A 15,545-nucleotide genomic window follows, 5' to 3' on the forward strand; every position below is an offset into this window, starting at 1 on the left:
TAGTTAAGCTACAGTAAATCCGTGTTAATGATGCCAGGTCATCGTAATTAAAATTTCGCTAAACCTCACTTGCTTCAAAGTAAGTTCAAATACAAATTCAAATTATAGTTTCATAAAAAAATTAAAAATGTCCATTGGGTTGTAAGAATTCACTAACAAATTTTCATGAACAAACCAAATATTATTTGAATTATTAAAACGCCCTTAACCTATTTAAAATTGTACCAACAACTTTTAATTGATCCAATTTCAATTAAATAAATATTTTCACTTTTCAAAATAAATTAAAACTTGTTGTGCCAGCTCATAGCAATGTCTTGTATTTATGTGCCAAGTTTCATCTGTAACAAAATTCGTTTGCTCGCTCAAATAAATACAAAACAGTAGGAAAATACATAAAAGAAAAGGTAAAAAAAGTAAAAGAGAAAACTACTAGCACTTACGGCCCGCGACTACAGGAGCCGGACCAGCCCATCAATGCCCTTCATCCCTTACCTCTCTGTTCACCGCACCTCGTGGACACAGAGAGCTCGTCCATGGTTGGGGATCGCCACGCGGCATGCATCCAGCGCCCTTGGCCTCCTACTTGACTCCCCTCGATGCCCTGCGAACCCTAGCCTCTCCACTTCTTCCTCCTCGCGCCGTTTTCTTCCACGCGCAGCCACCCGCCGTTGTCGCTGCCATGAACGTCGTCGTCCATGTGGTCTCCGGCCACCGTGCACCGCAAAGCTATGCCCAGGAGACGCGCTGCCCTCGACTACGTCCTCTACGCCAAGCCATCGGAGTCGGGGACCACCACCACGCCGGATCCGACCGTCTTCTTCCTCGACGGCCGCCGGCGATCCCCGACGATTCCGGTGCCTCTGCTGCTCCTAAGCCCACGCCGGGCCTCCTTGTGCCTTCCCCGTGAGCTCCGGCTACTTTCCCCTCTCCTCGCGCCTCTCCTTCTTCCTCGTAGCTCGCTCCCCACGCTGTTTTCGCCATGGCCGAAGCTCTGCGTCCGCGCCCGCGTGGCCCAGCCACCTGCAGCCAAACCCTGGAGCCATCTACACGAGCCCCGTGCGCGCCCGACCGTGCGCCGCCCGCGTGCTCGCGCTCCGCCTTGCCTCTAGTTGCTTCTGCTGCACTGCTGCTTTAGCCGCCGCCGTCGCCTACAGCTTGTCGTGTCTGCCAGCGCCCAGCGCGTCGTTGGTCGCACCATCAACCAACTCCCCTAGCTACTTCCCGCACCCGGAGCTTGCTCCTTGCGCGCGCCGCTGGCGCCGTGGCCGTGCTCACCCCTCCCGCACCCACTTCCGTCGCTTCCGCCGGCACCCTGCGTCCCACCTCCGCCCGCTCCTCCGGTTGCCCGTAGCCGCGCCCCACCGCTTGCGGCGGCATCCGCCTCCGGCCGGCGGTGCCCACCCGGGCCGCCACTGCCCCGCCACTGCTATTGGCTCAAGCGGAGGCCGCCAGCGCCCCCCCCCCTTTGCCACTTCCGCCCTCCGCCGTGGCCTCTGGCCACCGGAGTTAACCCACCGGCCTAATTGGCCATTAAGGCCCTAACCCACCTACTAACCCCCACTCACATACGGGCCCCACGTGTTTAATTAAAATAAATAACCATGTCAGTTTAGTCACTGGGTATGACATGTGGGACCCCCCTGTTAATTAAATCCTTTTAACTAAAAGCTATTAACTAGCAGTCTATGACAGGTGGGCCCCGACGCCCCTTTGACTGGTCAACGTGGACCAGTCAACTGCTGACTATGCACTGCCGGGTGCACTGCACCGGGTGCATCTAACAATTTTCCTTTTAAATTTCGAAATTAATATAAATTCCAGAATATTTAGAAAATGTTTTAAAAAACTTTAAAATTAATATAAAATAATCCGTAACTCGGATGGAAAAACTTTATACATGAAAGTTGTTCAGAACGACGAGACGAATCCGAATACGCAGTCTGTTCGTTCACCACACATCCCTAGCATAGCGAACATGCAACAATCCACCTCCGTTTCATCTGCCCAAAAACGTCAAACATCGGTAATACTTTCCCGGATGTTTTCCCCCTTCGTCAGTAGCACCTACTACTATGTTAGGTCACCTCTAACACCGCTAATGCCATGTTACACTTTGTGATGCTTTGATTGCTCTGTTATTTATTGTGTTCCCCCTCCGTTACTTCTTTCCGGTAGACCCCGAGACTGCCGGCGACCCCCAGTTCGACTACGGAGTTGATGACCCTTCTTGCCAGAGCAACCAGGCAAGCCCCCCCCCCTTGATCACCAGATATCGCCTATTCTTCTCTATACTGCTTGCATTAGATTAGTGTAGCATGTTACTGCTTCCAGTTAATCCTATACTGCTGCATAGCCTGTCCTTGCTACTACTGTTGTTACCTTTACCTGCTATCCTACTACTTAGTATAGGATGCTAGTGTTCCATCAGTGGCCCTACACTCTTGTCTGTCTGCCAAGCTATACTACTGGGCCGTGATCACTTCGGGAGGGGATCACGGGCATATAATATATACTTTACACTGTTACATTACCTGTGGTACTGTTCGGAGATGGGGGCTGAAGGGGCAGATGGCTCCATCTAGGTAGTGGTGGGCCTGAGTTCCCGACGGCCCCAGACTGCTACTTTGTGGCGGAGCGACATGGCAGGTTGAGACCACCTAGGAGAGAGGTGGGCCTGGCCCTGGTCGGCGTTTGCGGATACTTAAACATGCTTAATGAGATCTTGGTATTTGATCTGAGTCTGGCCACTGGCTTATACGCACTAACCATCTACGCGGGGACAGTTATGGGCACTCGACGTCGTGGTATCAACCGAAGCCTTCATGACGTCAGCGACTGAGCGGCGCGCGCCGGGTTGGACCGCGTAACGCAACTTCCTTTGTAATGGAGGTTGCTAGGTCTGCTCACCGGCCGCGTACGCAACGTGCAGGTGTGCAATGGGCGATGGGCCCAGACCCCTGCGCCATAGGATTTAGACCGGCATGCTGACCTCTCTGTTGTGCCTAGGTAGGGCTGCGACGTGTTGATCTTCCGAGGCCGGGCATGACCCAGAAAAGTGTGTCCGGACAAAGGGGATCGAGCGTGTTGGGAAATGTGGTGCACCCCCGGAGGGAAGTTGATCTATTCGAATAGCCGTGTCCCTCGGTAAAAGGACGACCCGGAGTTGTACCTTGACCTTATGACAACTAGAACTGGATACTTAATAAAACACACCCTTCCAAGTGCCAGATACACCCGGTGATTGCTCTCTCATAGGGCGACGAGGGGAGGATCATCGGTTAGGATTATGCTACACGATGCTACTTGGTGAACTTACCATCTACTCTCTTCTCCTGCTGCAAGATGGAGGTTACCAGAAGCGTAGTCTTCGAAAGGATTAGCTATCCCCCTCTTATTCCGGCATTCTGCAGTTCGGTCCACATATGATACCCTTATTCCATTTGATACCAATGCATACATATGTAGTGTAGCTCATTGCTTGCGAGTACTTTGGATGAGTACTCACAATTGCTTTTCTCCCTCTTTCCCCCCTTTCCCTTCTACCTGGTTGTCGCAACCAGATGTTGGAGCCCAGGATCCAGACGCCACCGTTGCCGACGACTCCTACTACACCGGAGGTGCCTACTACTACGTGCAGCCCGCTGACGACGGCCAGGAGTAGTTTAAGAGGATCCCAGGCAGGAGGCCTGCACCTCTTTCGATCTGTATCCCAGTTTGTGCTAGCCTTCTTAAGGCAAACTTTTTTAACTTATGTCTGTACTCAGATATTGTTGCTTTCGCTGACTCGTCTATGATCGAGCTCTTGTATTCGAGCCCTCGAGGCCCCTGGCTTGTAATATGATCCTTGTATGACTTATTTTATTTGTAGAGTTGTGTTGTGATATCTTCCCGTGAGTCCCTGATCTTGATCGTACACGTTTGCGTGTATGATTAGTGTACGATCAAATTGGGGGCGTCACAAGTTGGTATCAGAGCCGGCTGCCTGTAGGAATCCGCCTTCCACACTCCTTGGCTGAAGTCGAGTCTAGACATTACAAAACTTTTTACTAACATGGTTGTGTGCCTTACGGGCCCATGTCGCCATCTGGGTGGTATTAGGATCTTTTACTCCTCATCTATACTCTAGGACTCTGATCTCTCTTCTATTCGGGTTAAATGATTTACTAAATCTGACTCTAGGTTCTCGTACCTACTTCTCCCGGAGAGCCCCTTATCATAGATGTGTTGGGGAACGTTGCAGAAAACAAAAAATTTCCTACGGTTTCACCAAGATCCATCTATGAGTTCATCTAGCAACGAGTGATTGGATTGCATCTACATACCTTTGTAGATCACGCGCGGAAGCGTTCAAAGAACGGGGATGAGGAAGTCGTACTCGACGTGATCCAAATCACCGGAGATCCTAGCGCCGAACGGACGGCACCTCCGCGTTCAACACACGTACGGTCAGTGTGACGTCTCCTCCTTCTTGATCCAGCAAGGGGGAAGGAGAGGTTGAGGAAGATGGCTCCAGCAGCAGCACGACGGCGTGGTGGTGGTGGAGCTGCAGTACTCCGGCAGGGCTTCGCCAAGCTCTATGGAGGAGGAGGAGGTGTTGGAGAGGGAGAGGGAGGCACCAAAGGCATGGGGTGTGAAGCCCTTCCTCCCCCACTATATATAGGGGGCCTAGGGGGGCGTCGGCCCTAGGAGATGCAATCTCCTAGGGGGGCGGCGGCCAAGGGGAGGAGGGCTTGCCCCCCAAGCAAGGGGGCGCCCCCCTTAGGGTTTCCCCCCCCCCCCCCAACCCTAGGCGCATGGGCCCTAGGGGGTGTGGCGCCCCAGCCCACTTGGGCTGGTTCCCTTCTCCATACAGCCCATAAGGCCCCCGGAAGAGGTGGCCCCTCCCGGTGGACCCCCGGAACCCCTCCGGTGGCCCCAGTACAATACCGATATGCCCCCGAACCTTTCCGGCGATCGTATGACAACTTCCCATATATAAATCTTTACCTACGGACCATTCCAGAACTCCTCGTGACGTCCGGGATCTCATCCGGGACTCCGAACAACATTAGGTAATCACATACAAGTCTTCCTAACAACCCTAGCGTCACCGAACCTTAAGTGTGTAGACCCTATGGGTTTGGGAGACATGTAGACATGACCGAGAAGGCTCTCCGGTCAATAACCAACAGCGGGATCTAGATACCCATGTTGGCTCCCACATGCTCCTCGATGATCTCATCGGATGAACCACGATGTCGAGGATTCAAGCAACCCCGTATAGAATTCCCTTTGTCAATCGGTACGTTACTTGCCCGAGATTCGATCGTCGGTATCCCAATACCTCGTTCAATCTCGTTACCGGCAAGTCACTTTACTCGTACCGTAATGCATGATCCCGTGACCAGACACTTGGTCACTTTGAGCTCATTGTGATGATGCATTACCGAGTGGGCCCAGAGATACCTCTCCGTCATACGGAGTGACAAATCCCAGTCTTGATCCGTGTCAACCCAACAGACACTTTCGAAGATACCCGTAGTATACCTTTATAGTCACCCAGTTACGTTGTGACGTTTGGTACACCCAGAGCACTCCTACGGTATCCGAGAGTTACACGATCTCATGGTCTAAGGAAAAGATACTTGACATTGGAAAACTCTAGCAAACAAACTATACGATCTTGTGCTATGTTTAGGATTGGGTCTTGTCCATCACATCATTCTCCTAATGATGTGATCTCGTTATCAATGACATCCAATGTCCATAGTCAGGAAACCATGACTATCTGTTGATCAACGAGCTAGTCAACTAGAGGCTTACCAGGGACATGTTGGTGTCTAAGTATTCACACATGTATTACGATTTCCGGATAACACAATTATAGCATGAATAAAAGACAATTATCATGAACAAGGAAATATAATAATAATCCTTTTATTATTGCCTCTAGGGCATATTTCCAACACTCGCTCCCCACGCTGTTTCCGCCATGGCCGAAGCTATGCGTCCGCGCCCGCGTGGCCCAGCCACCTGCAGCCAAACCCTGGAGCCATCTACACTAGCCCCGTGCGTGCCCGACCGTGCGCCACCCGCGTGCTCGTGCTCCGCCTTGCCTCTAGTTGCTTCTGCTGCACTGCTGCTTTAGCCGCCGCCGTCGCCTACAGCTTGTTATGCCTGCCAGCGCCCAGCGCGTCGTTGGTCGCACCATCGACCAACTCCCCTAGCTACTTCCCGCACCCGGAGCTTGCTCCTTGCACGCGCCGCTGGCGCCGTGGCCGTGCTCACCCCTCCCGCACCCACTGCCGTCGCTTCCGCTGGCACCTTGCGTCCCACCTCCGCCCGCTCCTCCTATCGCCCCCAGCCGCGCCCCACCGCTTGCGGCGGCATCCGCCTCCGGCCGGCGGTGCCCACCCGGGCCGCCACTGCCCCGCCGCTGCTATTGGCTCAAGCGGAGGCCGCCAGCGCCCCCCTTTGCCACTTCTGCCCTCCGCCGTGGCCTCTGGCCACCGGAGTTAACCCACCGGCCTAATTGGCCATTAAGGCCCTAACCCACCTACTAACCCCCACTCACATACATGCCCCACGTGTTTAATTAAAATAAATAACCATGTCAGTTTAGTCACTGGGTATGACATGTGGGCCCCCTGTTAATTAAATCCTTTTAACTAAAAGCTATTAACTAGCAGTCTATGACAGGTGGGCCCCAACGCCCCTTTGACTGGTCAACGTGGACCAGTCAACTGCTGACTATGCACTGCCGGGTGCACTGCACTGGGTGCATCTAACAATTTTCCTTTTAAATTTCGAAATTAATATAAATTCCAGAATATTTAGAAAATGTTTTAAAAAAACTTTAAAATTTAATATAAAATAATCCGTAACTCGGATGGAAAAACTTTATACATGAAAGTTGTTCAGAACGACGAGACGAATCCGAATACGCAGTCTGTTCGTTCACCACACATCCCTAGCATAGCGAACATGCAACAATCCACCTCCGTTTCATCTGCCCAAAAACGTCAAACATCGGTAATACTTTCCCGGATGTTTTCCCCCTTCGTCAGTAGCACCTACTACTACGTTAGGTCACCTCTAACACCGCTAATGCCATGTTACACTTTGTGATGCTTTGATTGCTCTGTTATTTATTGTGTTTCTCCTCCGTTACTTCTTTTCGGTAGACCCCGAGACTGCCGGCGACCCCCAGTTCGACTACGGAGTTGACGACCCTTCCTTCTTGCCAGAGCAACCAGGCAAGCCCCCCCTTGATCACCAGATATCGCCTATTCTTCTCTATACTGCTTGCATTAGATTAGTGTAGCATGTTACTGCTTTTAGTTAATCCTATACTGCTGCATAGCATGTCCTTGCTACTACTGTTGTTACCTTTATCTGCTATCCTACTACTTAGTATAGGATGCTAGTGTTCCATCAGTGGCCCTACACTCTTGTCCGTCTGCCAAGCTATACTACTGGGCCGTGATCACTTCGGGAGGTGATCACGGGCATATACTATATACTTTACACTGTTACATTACCTGTGGTACTGTTCGGAGATGGGGGCTGAAGGGGCAGGTGGCTCCATCCAGGTAGTGGTGGGCCTGAGTTCCCGACGGCCCCCGACTGTTACTTTGTGGTGGAGTGACAGGGCAGGTTGAGACCACCTAGGAGAGAGGTGGGCCTGGCCCTGGTCGTCGTTCGCGGATACTTAAACACGCTTAATGAGATCTTGGTATTTGATCTGAGTCTGGCCACTGGCTTATACGCACTAACCATCTACGCGGGGACAGTTATGGGCACTCGACGTCGTGGTATCAACCGAAGCCTTCATGACGTCAGCGACTGAGCGGCGCGCGCCGGGTTGGACCGCGTAACGCAACTTCCTTTGTAATGGAGGTTGCTAGGTCTGCTCACCGGCCGCGTACGCAACGTGCAGGTGTGCAATGGGCGATGGGCCCAGACCCCTGCGCCATAGGATTTAGACCGGCGTGCTGACCTCTCTGTTGTGCCTAGGTAGGGCTGCGACGTGTTGATCTTCCGAGGCCGGGCATGACCCAGAAAAGTGTGTTCGGACAAAGGGGATCGAGCGTGTTGGGAAATGTGGTGCACCCCTGCAGGGAAGTTGATCTATTCGAATAGCTGCGTCCCTCGGTAAAAGGACGACCCGGAGTTGTACCTTGACCTTATGACAACTAGAACCGGATACTTAATGAAACACACCCTTCCAAGTGCCAGACACAACCGGTGATCGCTCTCTCACAGGGCGACGAGGGGAGGATCATCAGTTAGGATTATGCTACACGATGCTACTTGGTGAACTTACCATCTACTCTCTTCTCTTGCTGCAAGATGGAGGTTACCAGAAGCGTAGTCTTCGAAAGGATTAGCTATCCCCCTCTTATTCCGGCATTCTGCAGTTCAGTCCACATATGATACCCTTATTCCATTTGATACCAATGCATACATATGTAGTGTAGCTCATTGCTTGCGAGTACTTTGGATGAGTACTCATGGTTGCTTTTCTCCCTCTTTCCCCCCTTTCCCTTCTACCTGGTTGTCGCAACCAGATGTTGGAGCCCAGGATCCAGACGCCACCGTTGCCGACGACTCCTACTACACCGGAGGTGGCTACTACTACGTGCAGCCCGCTGACGATGACCAGGAGTAGTTTAAGAGGATCCCAGGCAGGAGGCCTGCGCCTCTTTCGATCTGTATCCCAGTTTGTGCTAGCCTTCTTAAGGCAAACTTTTTTAACTTATGTCTGTACTCAGATATTGTTGCTTTCGCTGACTCGTCTATGATCGAGCTCTTGTATTTGAGCTCTCGAGGCCCCTGGCTTGTAATATGATGCTTGTATGACTTATTTTATTTGTAGAGTTGTGTGTATGATTAGTGTACGGTCAAATTGGCGGCGTCACAAAGACATAAACGACGGTCGTGGAGCCGGAGCAGTGCGGCTACACTACTGGAATCAGCTACTTTGCCATCTGCCAGCTCTTTGCCGTCAGCTAGCGGACGACAAAGAAGCTCTTTGCCATCAGCTACCCAAAAGCAGACGGCAAAGAAATGGCAGACGGCAAAGAAGCTCTTTGCCGTCCGCGAGCTCTTTGCCGTCTTTGCCGTCCGCTGGCAGACGGCAAAGAGAGAGGTGGCCCCCACCCCCCGCCCGTTTGGAAAAAAACTTAACGGCCCACCTCTTTGCCGTTTGCCAGCAGACAGCAAAGAGGCAAAAGGGCGGACGGGAAAGAGGACACTACCTAACGGCCCGTACCCCCCGCCTGTTACTCTCTGTTCTCTCCTCGCCGACGCGCCCCGCCACCACTTCCCACCCCACCGCCGCCGCCGCCCGCCGCGCGCCGCCGCCCCCACCACTCGCCGGCCTCCTGGTCGCCCCACCACCCGCCGCCCCACCGCCCCGTCGCCACTGCCGCCTGGCGCCGTCGCCCTACCACCCGTCGCCCCCCGCCCCGGCCCGCCTGCCCCGCCGCCCCGCGCCCCACCCCCCCCGGCCCGCCCGCCCCGGCCCCCCGCCGCCCCGCCCACCGCCCCCGGCCCCGGCCAGCTCCTCCACCGGGGGCCTCCTCCACCGCCCCGCCCCCCTCCTCCACCGGCCCTGCCCCAGGTGAGCCCCCCTCCTTTTTTCTGTTTTTTTCTTTTTAGTTTTAGTTTTAGTTTTAGGTTTAGTTTTAGTTTAGTTTTAGGTTTAGATTTAGTTTTTTTTTTTTTCTGTTTTATTAGTTTTAGGTTTATGTTTAGTTTAGATTTAGTTTTAGTTTTAGTTTTAGGTTTAGTTTATTTAGTTTGAGGAAAGAAGAAGAAGAAGAGAAAAAGAGGAGAGGAGGAGAAGAAGAAGAGGAAAAGGAAAGGAAGAAGAAGAAGAGGAGGAGGAGAAGAAAAAAGAAGAAGAGGAAGAAGAAGAAAAAAAGAGGAGAGGAGGAGAAGAAGAAGAGGAAAAAGGAAAGGAGGAAGAAGAAGAAGAAGAAGAAGAAGGAAAAAAGGAAGAAAAGGAAGAAAGGAAGAAGAAGAAAAGGAAAAAAGAGAAAAACCCCGACCCGACACGGCACCCCGACCGACCGACCCCGACCCCGGCACCCCGACACCCACCCCGACCCGAGACCCCGACCCCGAACCCGACACCCCGACCCCGACCCGACACCCCGACCCTGACCACACCCCGACCCCGACATCGACAACGGACCGACCCCGACCCGGCCCAGACGGAACCGACCGACATCCCTAATTCCGCCGACCGGACCCCTACAGACACCGACCGGACAGTAACCACTGAACCACACCACCTACCACACACACCGACACGGCACCAGCGCAATCCCGACCCCAGACCCGCAAGCCACCGAAGACACCGACCGAGAACCGCCGATCCGAGCCTGACGACACCCGACCCGAGACCCGACCAGACCCGGACCCAACCCGACCCACCGAGACCCGACTCCGGGCCTGACCCGACACCCGTACCTCCGAAACCGGCGACAGTCGATTTAGTGGCACCGCCCCGACCGGCACCCCGACGACACCCCCGACCCCGACACCCCGACCGGCCTGACGACACCCCGACCCGCCGACCCCGACCGCCCTGACCCGACACCCCGACCCCGAGCCTGACCCGACACCCTGACTTTGACACCACACCCCGACCCCGAAACAACACCCCGACACCGACACGGCACTACCCCGACATCGACACGACACCCCGACCCCCCGACCCCGAAACAGCACCCCGACACCGACAGGACACCCGACCACCGACACCTCCCGAAAAGGTGTTCTTTGGCCTTCTAGAGGCCGACGGGGTCATATATTTGTGAATTATTAGTTAGGTCATATATTTTTCGATTTTGTTATGAAAAACATCATATATAATTGTGTTGATCGTGTAGTTTTAAATGTGCAGTTGTTTCATCGCTGCGAGGTTTGGTGTTCGACGACCTCGCCGTGCGTTTGACGAGCTCTGCCCCTTCGTTCGTGGGTGAGCACAAATGACAAGTCCTCCTCCCCCATTAATTATTTGATCTATTCCGATGAAACTTGATAGCTAGCTATATATGTGTCTTGAATCATCAGTATGCGTAACCAATATGTGTCTCCCGTTCAAAGCGTCATAGTTATAAATATGCATGCATTTGCATATTTATAACCTTGATTCTTTCGAATTGTCCAACGCTATCCATGGACAGCCCGAGTATGTGTAGATTGGGTTCGTTTTCCCATATGCTTTGCTCCGGATCCGACGCATATATTTTGTCAGTGCCTCCCCTGTTGTTCTCCGGGTACACATCCTCTCTGTTTATTGCAGAGACGTGTATCAGGAGAACAGCGGGGAGGTGCTGCCGAAATTTTGCGTCGGATCCGGAGCATAGCATGGGAAAATGAACCCAATCTACACATACACGGGTGGGATTAGGACCTATCATTACCTATTAGAGTGTAGGTTGCATGGACGTAATAAAATTGACAAAGTAGATCAACTAATGAATATATACATGGTGAATTACATATATAATTGTTGTGTGTCCAGTAGCTCTGAAAGTCAAGATGAGTGACCGTGCTTGGATGTATACCGGTCACACTGGTCAGAACAAATGGAGCGCTGAATGGTTCACAAAAACTAAGGGGTTTGTGCAAGCCGCATTTGCAAATGGCCAAAAGAAAACCTGGTGCCCCTGTTTCCGGTGCGGCAATTGGGAAAAGAAGACAGAGGCTGAAATGGGCAAACACCTGCAGAAGAGTGGTTTTACGCCCGATTATACGGTGTGGACATTTCATGGTGAGTCTGCCCAACGTGACCGAGCTGAGGTGGATCGTCGTCGCACCGACAAGCATGGTACCGGGATGGAAAACATGGTGCAAGGCTATGATGATGCTCGGGATTCGGACGAGGAGATGGAGGAATCTGCAAAGGCCTTCAATGAAATGTTGGAGTCTTCGAAACGTCCGCTCCACGAGCACACTGAGCTTTGTCAGTTGGATGCCATCTCACAAGTAATGGCTCTGAAGGCTCAGTTCAACTTGGGCAGAGAATGCTATGACGCAATTATGACAGTATTTGGATGCTTTCTACCCAAAGGCCATGTAATGCCTGCAAACCTATACCAGTCGGACAAAATCCTCCGTGCACTGAAGATGCCCTATGAGAAGATACATGCCTATGAGAAAGGATGTGCCTTATTTAGGCTTGACTATGCGGACTTGAACTATTGTCCCATTTGCAAGTCTTCTAGGTATATTGTGGTAGACAACGGTATGGGTGAGAAGACACAGACCAAAATCCCCGTTAGTGTTCTTCGGTATATGCCAATCGTACCAAGACTTCAACATCTTTTCATGGTCGAAGAGACGGCCAGACAGATGACATGGCACAAAACAGGCAAAAGAACCGAACTAGATGCAGATGGGAATCTGATGATGGTACACGCATCGGATGGTGTTGCGTGGAAAAAGTTTGATGAATTACATGCTGACAAAGCGGCCGATCCGAGGCATCCTCGAGTCGGCATCAGCACGGATGGGTTCAGTGTGTTTGGTATGACGGCAGCCCAATACAGTTGTTGGCCCGTATTTGTCTTTCCACTCAATCTCCCCCCCGGACAGATTATGCAAAGAAAGAACATTTTCCTGACGTTGATAATTCCAGGACCCAACTATCCGGGCAAAAATATGAATGTGTACATGCAGCTGCTTAAGGACGAATTGCAAGAAGCCTGGGATAATGGGTTCAAGACATACGACGCCTTTAGCAAATGGAACTTCATAATGCGTGTCTGGTACATGTACTCGACGCATGACTTGCCGGCGTATGCGCTATTCGTTGGCTGGTGTGTGCATGGAAGGTTCCCGTGCCCCACATGCAAGGGAGCTCTTGAGTTTCGTTGGCTTCAGGCCGGTCGCAAGTTTTCTTGCTTCGACATGCATAGACAGTTCCTGGATCCTCGCCATAAGTTCAGGAAAGACAAGAAAAACTTCATCAGGGGTAGAGTTGTCAAAAACTCTGCACCACCTGCATTGATAGGCCAACAGACCCTGGATCAGTTAAACGCTCTCGAGCCAGATCCACAACGTCCAGGGTACTTCAAGGGGTATAATACTAAGCACACATGGACTCACAAAACATGCTTATGGGATCTGCCTTACTTCAAAGACCTCCTTTGCCCACACAACATCGACGTGATGCACACTGAGAAGAATATCGCCGAGGCACTTTTTGGTACATTGTTCGGCATAGATGGGAAGTCAAAGGATAATACTAAGGCTAGAGTCAATCTGGAGGCGCTATGTGATAGGTCGTTACAAAACATGAAAGAACCGAAAGGAAAGCAGAACTGGACGAAGCCAAAGGCATGGTTCAATCTTGGAAGGCCAGCTATGAGGGAAATTCTCTTGTGGGTGAAACAGCAGTTGATGTTCCCCGATGGGTATGCAGCGAATCTAAAGAGGGGAGCGAATCTTGATAAACTGAAGATATTTGGTCTCAAGAGTCATGATTGGCACATATGGATTGAGCGGGTAATGCCGGTGATGTTGCGTGGCTTCATCCCTGAGGATGAATGGCTAGTACTGGCAGAACTCAGCTATTTCTTCCGTTTTCTTTGTGCGAAAGAACTATCGCCTGGCGTGCTAGAAGAAATGGAAGAGTTGGCGCCGGAGTTGATCTGCAAGTTAGAGAAGATCTTTCCACCGGGCTTCTTTAATCCAATGCAGCATTTGATTTTGCATCTCCCGACCGAGGCAAGATTGGGGGGGGCCCGTGCAAAATCGTTGGTGCTACCCAACTGAGAGGATGCAGAAGACGCTTTGAGAAAAATGTAAAAATAAACGTAGAATTGAAGCATCGTTGGCTGAGGCATTCATCACAGAGGAGGCGGCAAACTTCATAACAGCACACTACGAAGCCAAAAATCGTCATTTGCATAATCCGAAGCCTCGGTACAATGCTGACGAGCCTAAAAAGGGTGGATCCAACCTCAGCCTATTCAAAGGGAATCTCACATGTGGCATCTAGCTGTGCTTCCTGGGAGCTGACCCATTTGGTCAGTTTGCCTACAGTGGCAGACGACAAAGACTTTGCCATCAGTGGCAGACGGCAAAGAACCTGCCATGTAGTGACGTGTAGATGACATCATACAGCGGACGACAAAGACACTAGAAATTTTGCCGTCAGTGGCGGACGGCAAAGGCCTGCCATTAGCCACTTAACGGACTGACAGCGCAATTATTGCCGTCCGCTCTCTTTGCCGTCCGCCGCAGACGGCAAAGGGCCTTTGCCGTCAGCCGCCAGGAAGCAGACGGCAAAGTAGCTGTTTACCGTAGCCTACTTTGCCGGAGCCTTTTGCCGTCCGCGGCTGACGGCAAAGGTCTTTGCCGTCCGCCGTGGCAGACGGCAAAATAGCTGATTCCTGTAGTGCTAGCAGGTCGGGAAACAACAACCATGGGTCAGCAACAGCGGTGTCGTATCCTCCTCTTGCCATTTTTTCTCAAAGCTGGAGCTAGGCTATCGACTGCTACCTTACTGCATGTGCACATCCGACAGTTTATTTTCTGACCTAATACCGGTTGTGATTTTGACCACGCACTACTGCAGGATACTGCTAACGCAACACTACGATCAGAGCTTCTTTGCCGAAAATGTGTGTGATGCAATAATCGCAAACGGTGGTTTAGAAAACTGTCAAAAAAGGTACAAAACGTTTGCGATGACAGAGCCATCAAGCACGGTTCAGATTTTAGTTACATGTGCGATGCAGGGCAGACGGTTAATTCATTCAAACTGTTTGCGATGAGGAAGGACAATAAAAACGGGCAGCCGTATCAATGTGTGTGCGATGCAGGACACACGGTTAATCCATTCGAACTGTTTGCGATGAGGTAGAACAATAGAAACTGGCAGCCATATCAATGTGTGTGCGATATACGGCATACGGTTCACTCGGACGAACTGTTTTCGATTAGGGAACACAACAAAAACGGTTCATCTTAACAAGATGTGCGTGATATGCGGCATACAGTTCACATGGATGAACTGTTTGCGATGAGCTAAAAGAACACAAACGAGTCGTGTAAACAAGATGTGTGTGATATGTGGCAAACAGCCGACTCGGATGAACTGTTTGCGATGAGAAATTACAACACAGACGGTCAATACAGTTACTCCGTGTGCGATTCTGTGTGTACAAAAAACTTTGAAAAATGCTAATTAGTTGCTTGTGGTGGCTAGGAGTATCGCACATGATGCGTCTGCGAGTACTCATGCACGATGATTAATATGTTACACATATGTTTCCTTATGTTAACATGTGTGTGAATTTGCAATATGGACAATTAATATGCAAATGCCTTTTGGACATCGAGCACACGCTTAAACTCAGTGAATTGTGTATGATACTAATATTTTCCATGAAAATTTATGAACTTAGGTAACAACATTTGAGTAACATATATATAGTGGTTACACTATTCGACAAAAGGAGGATCTTCGTAACACGGTTTTGACAACCATATGGTCCATATCTACATACTTAACATAATAACAACTATCACATTTTAAG

The sequence above is a fragment of the Triticum urartu genome, chromosome 3 (assembly GCF_003073215.2).
Source record: "Triticum urartu cultivar G1812 chromosome 3, Tu2.1, whole genome shotgun sequence".
Taxonomy (NCBI): domain Eukaryota; kingdom Viridiplantae; phylum Streptophyta; class Magnoliopsida; order Poales; family Poaceae; genus Triticum; species Triticum urartu.